Raw genomic sequence first — 9,656 nt, 5'->3', positions numbered from 1 at the left:
ACTTTCATTTCAACGACAAACGTTAGCTGCCCGAAGAAATTTTTAATTTGTTTTGGGTCTCCCAACATTGAGTTGCTACTAGATTTCACTGTTCAAATGTTATACCGTTTCGTTTATTGTAACAATACGTATAGAAGGTGTAAATTTTAAGTTGGCAAACCAGAATAACAAGAAAAGTAAGCTTCACACGAAAAAATGTGTAGAATCCAAAGTTGATTATTTTCGAGCGGGACATCTGTTGGTGCTAAAATTAGCCCGCCACCTCAGCCCACTGGGGGTGGGGCTGGAGATATCTTTAAAATTTCAAACAGGAATCCCCATTTTTTTTTGCAGAATCAGATTCTACATAAAAGCGACGTACATTTTATCAGACCATTTGTTTTGATTCTTGGTAGTTGGCACTGTAATTCAAGAAAATCGATGTTCTCATTTTTGCGTGGAAAATGGTTACGGATAAATAAATATTACTTATTTACTTCGTAAATTTTGATTCGCTAAAACTAAAACTCTCCCTCTCTCTCTGTAGGGTGGGGTTTGAGTGAGAGGAATTAGAGTTTTACAAATGTTGACCCATGTGTAATTTTTTCCTCAGATTCGGTTAAGTTTTGTTTGGGTCAGCATTTGTAAAACTTTAGAATCAAAATTTACGAAGTAAATAAGTATTTTTTTATTTGCCCGTAACCATTTTCCACGCAAAACTGAGAACATGGATTTTCTTGAATTACGCGCCAACTACCAAGAGTCAAAACAAATGTTTAAGGCAAAATGTACGTAGTATTTTATGTAGAATCTGAATCTGCAATAAAAAAGTGGGGTTCCCGTTTGAAATTTTAAAGTTGCCTCCCGCCCTACCCTGAGGGGGCTGGGGTTGCGGCCTAATTTTAGCACCAGCAGATGTCCCCCTCGAAAATAATCAACTTTGGATTCTACACATTTTTTCGTGTGAAGCTTATTTTTCGAGTTGGTCTGGTTTGTCAACTTAAAATTTACACCCAGTGTACAAATATCAACAGGCAAACAGAATAAACTCATCAAAGAATGAGTTGCTTCCTTTTTAAGAATTTCGTTACTTTTGTTAACGAATTGTGAGGTCCTGAATATTACATCGCAGTACATAAAAGTCTATTTAGGAAAAGAAGACCAAGCTCGTGTTTTCATTTTGCTTCACTGGAAAATCATGCGGAAAGTTACGTCATTAGGATATCAGGTTCAACCCCTATGACTATGCTTGTGCAGCGTGAAAAAGCGTTGAAAGTTCTTCTTGGCAGCATGTGTTAGACCTGATTGCGTCTACTTTTCTGCAGACGGTGTCGTCGTGAACGATCTTGGCCATGGGGTGTCCTGGCTGCTGAATCATTTATATCTGTTGCAGCCTTTGAAGGCCTTACGCTTAGCTGTAGCGTGCCACTACTACGGAGACAGTATACAACAGATCACTGACGTGGCCTACAAGGAACTTCCCATGTGCTACGTGGACGTCAAAACGGGACATAGTACGTATTATTTTCTCGGAGGCCTTACAGTCAGTACTACAACTGTTTTATCTAGAATAACGAGGTACAATTTGAACAGGAAGTACTCCAGACAGGTTATGCGGTATCTCAAGCTAGTACGAAAGAGTGACTGGATGTGGAGTGCCATAGTCACAAAGAGCTACAGTAAATTAAGAGTTGTCACACTTTGCTGGCTTTGATAGTTGGTGTTTGCAGCCTTTGTGATTTGTGTTATACGGGTATTAGGTCGTGGCCCAACGCGTGTTTCTGCGCCTAACATTTCGTCTACTAATGCTGGAATTGATATCAGAAGCTATAACGATTCAAATAGCAGTTTCAAACTTAAACAAGCATTGGGAGGCAAAACGTCAGGCAGAAAGCGTCTCGTGGACAACGGAATTACGTCCACATAACAAAAGTCGCCAAAAATACCTGAGAATATAGGCCGTCGCCTCAATTTTACATTTTCAGAATCCGTCAGAACTCTTTTCCATTGCGTTTAATCATTCTTTCCCTCTCGTTTCTGTTACTGTTATTGTTTTTCTACCTCTATAATACCAAGTCACAAGTAGTTTGAAAGATAATTTAATAATTTTTAACATTTTTCGTAGGTTCGGACTCTTTCAGTCTACTATAGAGTAACAAGGGCTGTCAAGGATTTCGCAAGCAAGGTTGTATTATCTGCGTAAGTATTCATTAAACCAAAGGGAAAAATATTCAAGCACATTGTATACCTCGTTCCTACAAAAAAGGCAAACACGTACTACCTATTTTAGTAATCGAACTGATGTGTTATCAGAGAAAAGAAAATAAGCAGAAGAAAATATTACAACTGTTGTTTTACAAAAGGCATCAATATACTGCACTACACCTTGAACATTTCTACTTCTTTCTGATGTGCGTTTCCGTCTTTCTAATGTGTGTTTTTTGTGAGTCTGCACACCAAGAAAATTTCTTTGACATTTCAATTTGACCAAGAAACAAGTAGCTGAAACACAATTATTCTGGCACAGGTCGTTCTTTAATATACACTACTGGCCATTAAAATTGCCACACCACGAAGATGACGTGCTACAGACGCGAAATTTAACCGACAGGAAGAAGATGCTGTGATATGCACATGATTAGCTTTTCAGAGCGTTCACACAAGGCTGACGACGGTGGCGACACCTACAACGTGCTGACATGAGGAAAGTTTCCAACCGATTTCTCATTCACAAACAACAGTTGACTGGAGTTGCCTGGTGAAACGTTGTTGTGATGCCTCGTGTAAGGAGGAGAAATGCATACCGTCACGTTCCGACTTTGATAAATTCGGATTGTAGCCTATCGCGATTGCGGTTTATCGTATCGCGACATTGCTGCTCCGGTTGGTCGAGATCCAGTGACTGTTAGCAGAATATGGAATGAAATGGGTTCGAATGGCTCTGAGCACTATGGGACTTAACTGCTGTGATCATCAGTCCCCTAGAACTTAGAAGTACTAAAACCTAACTAACCTAAGCACAACATACACATCCATGCCCGAAGCAAGATTCGAACATACGACAGTAGCGGTCACCCGGTTCCAGACTGTAGCGCCTAGAACCGCTCGACCACACCGACCGGCGACTATGGAATCGGTGGGTTCAGGAGGGTAATACGGAACGCCGTGCTGGATCTCAACGGCCCCGTATCACTACCAGTCGAGATGGCAGGCATCTTATTCGCATGGCTGCAACGGATCGTGCAGCCACGTCTCGAACCCTGAGTCAACAGATGGGGACGTTTACAACCATCTGCACGAACAGTTCCACGACGTTTGCAGCAGCATGGACTATCAGCTCGGAGACCATGGCTGCGGTTACCCTTGACGCTGCATCACAGACAGGAGCGCCTGCGATGATGATAACTCAACAACGAACCTGGGTGCACAAATAGCAAAACGTCATTTTTTCAGATCAATCCAGGTTCTGGTTACATCATCATGATGGTCGCATCCGTGTTTTGCGACATCGCGGTGAACGCACGGAAGCGTGTATTCGTCATCGCCATACTGGCGTATAGCTCGGCGTGATGGTATAGGGTGCCATTGGTTACTTCTGTTCGCATTGGCGGCACTTTGAACAGTGGACGTTACATTTCAGATGTATTACGACCCGTGGCTCTACCCTTCATTCGATCCCTGCAAAACCCTACATTTCAGCAGGATAATGCACAACCGCATGTTGCAGGTCCTGTACGGGCCTATCTGGATACAGAAAATGTTCGACTGCTGCCCTGGCCAGCACAATCTCCAGATCTCTCACCAACTGAAAACGTCTGGTCAATAGTGGCCGAGCAACAAGCTCGTCACATTACGCCGGTCACTACTCGTGATGAACTGTGGTATCATGCTGAAGCTTCATGGGCAGCTGCACCTATATACGCCATCGAAGCTCTGTTTGACTCAATGCCCAGGCGGCTCAAGACCGTTATTACGGCCAGAGGTGATTGTTCTAGGTCCTGATTTCTCAGGATCTATGCACCCAAATTGCGTGAAAATGTAATCACATGTCAGTTCTAGTACACTCCTGGAAATGGAAAAAGAACACATTGACACCGGTGTGTCAGACCCACCATACTTGCTTCGGACACTGCGAGAGGGCTGTACAAGCAATGATCACACGCACGGCACAGCGGACACACCAGGAACCGCGGTGTTGGCCGTCGAATGGCGCTAGCTGCGCAGCATTTGTGCACCGCCGCCGTCAGTGTCAGCCAGTTTGCCGTGGCATACGGAGCTCCATCGCAGTCTTTAACACTGGTAGCATAGCGCGACAGCGTTGACGTGAACCGTATGTGCACTTGACGGACTTTGAGCGAGGGCGTATAGTGGGCATGCGGGAGGCAGGGTGGACGTACCGCCGAATTGCTCAACACGTGGGGCGTGAGGTCTCCACAGTACATCGATGTTGTCGCCAGTGGGCGGCGGAAGGTGCACGTGCCCGTCGACCTGGGACCGCACCGCAGCAACGCACGGATGCACGCCAAGACCGTAGGATCCTACGCAGTGCCGTAGGGGACCGCACCGTCACTTCCCAGCAAATTAGGGACACTGTTGCTCCTGGGGTATCGGCGAGGACCATTCGCAACCGTCTCCATGAAGCTGGGCTGCGGTCTCGCACACCGTTAGGCCGTCTTCCGCTCACGCCCCAACATCGTGCAGCCCGCCTCCAGTGGTGTCGCGACAGGCGTGAATGGAGGTACGAATGGAGACGTGTCGTCTTCAGCGATGAGAGTCGCTTCTGCCTTGGTGCCAATGATGGTCGTATGCGTGTTTGGCGCCGTGCAGGTGAGCGCCACAATCAGGACTGCATACGACCGAGGCACACAGGGCCAACACCCGGCATCATGGTGTGGGGAGCGATCTCCTACACTGGCCGTACACCTCTGGTGATCGTCGAGGGGACACTGAATAGTGCACGGTACATCCAAACCGTCATCGAACCCATCGTTCTACCATTCCTAGACCGGCAAGGGAACTTGCTGTTCCAACAGGACAATGCACGTCCGCATGTATCCCGTGCCACCCAACGTGCTCTAGAAGGTGTAAGTCAACTACCCTGGCCAGCAAGATCTCCGGATCTGTCCCCCATTGAGCATGTTTGGGACTGGATGAAGCGTCGTCTCACGCGGTCAGCACGTCCAGCACGAACGCTGGTCCAACTGAGGCGCCAGGTGGAAATGGCATGGCAAGCCGTTCCACGGGACTACATCCAGCATCTCTACGATCGTCTCCATGGGAGAATAGCAGCCTGCATTGCTGCGAAAGGTGGATATACACTGTACTAGTGCCGACATTGTGCATGCTCTGTTGCCTGTGTCTATGTGCCTGTGGTTCTGTCAGTGTGATCATGTGATGCATCTGACCCCAGGAATGTGTCAATAAAGTTTCCCTTTCCTGGGACAATGAATTCACGGTGTTCTTATTTCAATTTCCAGGAGTGTATATTATATTTGTCAAATGAATACCCGTTTATCATGTGCATTTCTTCTTGGTGTAGCAATTTTAATTGCCACTAATGTATTTACTATAATGAATGACATATTGTAAAGAGAGAAGCTTAGACTGTACCATCGCTTTTAAAAATATTTACCATTATGTTATATTGTCGAAAACGGATATTCTGAGCCCGTGGCTGTGTACAAAATATTGGTTGACTCTTACACAGGAGATAAGAGCAACAACCAGCCATTTTTTACAATGATTTTTATATATTTAAATAGCGTTGGTTCGAAACCAGCTATTGAAATAAGTAAATAGCACTGTAAAAAGTGGCTGGCTGCTGCTATCTTCTATGTAAGAATCATTCTATACTTACCATAATACTTTCAGTTTCAATTATTCACTCTTGATAACCAGTTTTGATCAATTTATTAATCATCTTCACACCTTATTAATCACGAGCTGTGAGGAGTAGAAATTCCTTTTATGTTATAGTTTACGACTATGTTCTTTTTTAAAGATTTCGTACAAGTTTACAGTACATCGATGACGTGCTTCAAAAACATCCCAGCAAAAAGGTTTTTTTGCACATATTTGCGCGTGAAATTCGAGCGGTTCACATACAAATTGTGTCATTAGCTGAGCATTAATTTCAGACCAATTAACATCTTTTGCAAAAGGAGTTAATCGACTGGCACAATTCGCCTGGGCACGAGCTCCGGTTCGTCGTTCAAACCTTGCTCGATATGGTGTTACATAGCTACAGCAAAACAGATGTTCGAATGGCTGTAGAAATGGCCGCTGGTCCGTGCTCAGCGAAAGACTTTTTACCCCATGTTCTTAGCTCAAATAGGAACCGAGCACGAAGAGCCTCCTTCCCCCCCCCCCCCCCCCCCTCCAAACAGCGATCCTGCATGCTACCTTCTCAAACATAATCGGTATAGAGCTTCTGCAAGGTAAAGATCACACGGTTTCGAACACAAACCTTACGAACAGAGAAAAATCCATGTGTTCAGCTAAGATCGATCAGTGCGTTGTCAACAATTGATAACAGTGACTCAAAATGGCTCTGAGCGCTACCCTGGGACTAAACTTCTGAGGTCGTCAGTCCCCTAGAACTTAGAACTGCTTAAACCTAACTAACCTAAGGACATCACACACATCTATGCGCGAGGCAGGATTCGAACCTGCGACCATAGCGGCCGCGCGGTTCCAGACTGAAGTGCCTAGCTGATAACAGTGTCTTCAGAGAGGTAGACTAATTATATGCAAGAGACAATAGATTGAGAAATATTGAATACTCACATAGTTTCCCATATGAGATGCCTTATCTTTTAAAATTCCTTAAGCTCACGCTGTGTTGTGATAAGCAATCAATATTCTTTTCACTACAAAAATAATCAAGTGAAAATTTCTGTACATTCAAAAGCCGTAGGATAATGTAATTGTCGCCACTTCCCTGTAGCTATCAAGAGACCTTGTCCTTATGAAGGACTTAATTTTTTATTTTATTTGTGTGAAAGCAAGCCTTGTTGTTAGCTGCGCCACACGATGGAATATTTTTAAATTCGTTCGACTTTTTTGTTTTTATTGTCTCTCTGTGATATCTACACTTGTATATCCTCGTATAGCTTGCAGAGTAAGATTTACCGGAGAAATTTTGTGACAGATATGATTAAGGCAGAAACAGTTCTGCCTTTGTGATAGTTACATGGCGATAGTCATGTAGCTTTTGCCTTTGACACAAACAATTTTGCAAACAAACATTACCATCGTTCTGTAATAAAACATTTGTCTACGTCTGGGCCGTTAACAGCCTCGATCTGTATCCCTAACATTCGAATAAATTAACTGAAATCAACGTATCCTAATTCGTTTGTCCTAAGGTTTAGTTAATTACATCAGTTTACAAATTCTCTGGAGCTGATCAGTTAAAAATCAGCGATCATGAAATGCATCACTTTGCAGCCTGAACATGTACTACATCATGAAAAAGAATGCTGCATCATAATTTAATCAATATACTCTAGATTCATGATGCAAGCAAACACATAAATATGCATAATATATAACTTGTTTCGTCTGTGGTCAAAGTTCCAAAGCTGAATACACCGCATGGCACACAGAATACGAACTCTTAGGTATACCTATAGATAATGAAATAAATTCGACGAAAAATGTTTTCATTTTGGCGTTAACTGTATTTAGATAGCCATAATTGAAGAAATGGTGTCTTTGGGAAAACGTGATTACTATTAGAAGATAGAAAAAACACCGTCTGGATCACTCATTGCTTTCTTATGCAGGTGATAGGTTATCTTCATATCCAAAACTAGTATTACAAAACGCAGGTTGTCAGCAGGATGAGGCTGAAGAAGCAAACGTCTAAGGGGAAGGGCAGCAGGACGGACTCAGAATGGGACCAGCTCAAGTTAGTATCGACCGAAGTGGTGCAGTGGTTAAAGCGCTGGGCTTGTGTTCTTATGGAGAGTATTTCAAATTTCTGTCTAGTCAGTGTTTCCGTGCTAAATAATTAACAGGAATATTAGGAGCATTACTGTGAAAGAAGACGATTTGCTGCTTTATCCTTGTTCGAACTTGTTCAAAAATGTTCAAATGTTTGTGAAATCTTACGGGACTTAACTGCTAAGGTCATCACTCCCTAAGCTTACACACTACTTAACCTAAATTATCCTAATGACAAACACACACGCCTATGCCCGACGGAGGACTCGAACCTCCGTCGGGACCAGCTGCACAGTCTATGAGTGCAGCGCCTTAAACCTCTCCGCTAATCCCGCGCGGCTTGTTCGAACTTTAAAATTGGTAGTTGTATACAGCGTCCAGCTTTTATGCTTCTTGAAAGCTATAATTACGCTTGTGAGAGAATTACCAGCAGAATGTTTGAAAGGATTCCTACTGATCAACCCAACCGTTGAGTTACACACATCAGTACGTTTGTCGTTTTGTTCTCTCAGCTTCCCCGTGTCTGCCGTCCTCCGCTTAGCGCTGTACAAAGCAGTCTTTGAAGACTACACTCCGGTTGGTGGCCTCCCAAGGACAACATCTTTAAAACGTAGCTCGCATATCTGCCATTTTTTTGTATTTTTGTTGTTACTCGTGCCTCTCCATTGCAGGAGTCGTAAAGTCACATCACCTAACAGACTAGTTTGGGAGAAATCAGCAATAGCGAGAGGAATAGTTCTGGACTTATTAAAGAGCTCTAGAAAGGGATTAGGAGAGACTAGAGACGCAAACGTTTATGTACTCCGAATGTGAGATCTATCTTCAGTTATCTAGTCGTCGACAACTCGTTAAACTCCTGTCGTCCGCAGCTCGTGGTCGTGCGGTAGCGTTCTCGCTTCCCACGCCCGGGTTCCCCTGTTCGATTACCGGCGGGGCCAGGGATTTTCTCTGCCTGCTGATGACTGAGTGTTGTGTGATGTCCTTAGGTTAGTTAGGTTTAAGTAGTTCTAAGTTCTAGGGGACTGATGACCACAGATATTAAGTCCCATAGTGCTCAGAGCCATTTGAAACTCCTGTCTTTCTTTTTAACGATTATGAGACACCACTCAAATCATCGTAATTGATTTCTGTACAGCAGTTTCCAATCATCAGTGGACTAATGGTTGCTGACTGTTGTCAGACCCAGTTACTTTTGTTTCACACTCAGGACTTGTAGCTCTTGTCTCTCACAAACTCCACAGAAGCTCTTCTGCGGCGGTTGGGCAAAGGCTTTGTGGAAGCCATTATGCACGCTATATTGAGGAAACACGGTGCAAAAACCAATGGAGTTACAGCGTTATTAGAACACAGGTGTCTTTTCAGGTGGAACATCATTATGTCACGGTCATTGTCATCACGTTTTTGATCCTCTATGGCTCTTATTTGATGAACAGTGAATATTAAACGCTAGTAAAAAACGGTTCATTTTGACACAATTCAACTACAGCACTGCAAATGCGATAGCGTCCAGAAATGAACATAATCTGAGAAAGAGGAAACTGGAAAGATATAAGGTTAGCAATCACCAGCAAACCGGAACTGTGCTGCACGTGCAGGAAAGTGAATGCTCTTTGTCTGGAATAAGCAGTTAGTTCATAGAGACCGAAATCCTGTGCGTCAGGCTCATTATGTGTTGACTATGATTGCCATTTCTTTGGAGCGAAAGCGCAGAAATTTACAAATTAATGCCA

The sequence above is a fragment of the Schistocerca gregaria genome, chromosome 1 (genome assembly GCF_023897955.1).
Source record: "Schistocerca gregaria isolate iqSchGreg1 chromosome 1, iqSchGreg1.2, whole genome shotgun sequence".
In the NCBI taxonomy this organism is placed as follows: domain Eukaryota; kingdom Metazoa; phylum Arthropoda; class Insecta; order Orthoptera; family Acrididae; genus Schistocerca; species Schistocerca gregaria.
Note: the sequence above shows the minus strand (reverse complement) of the source record.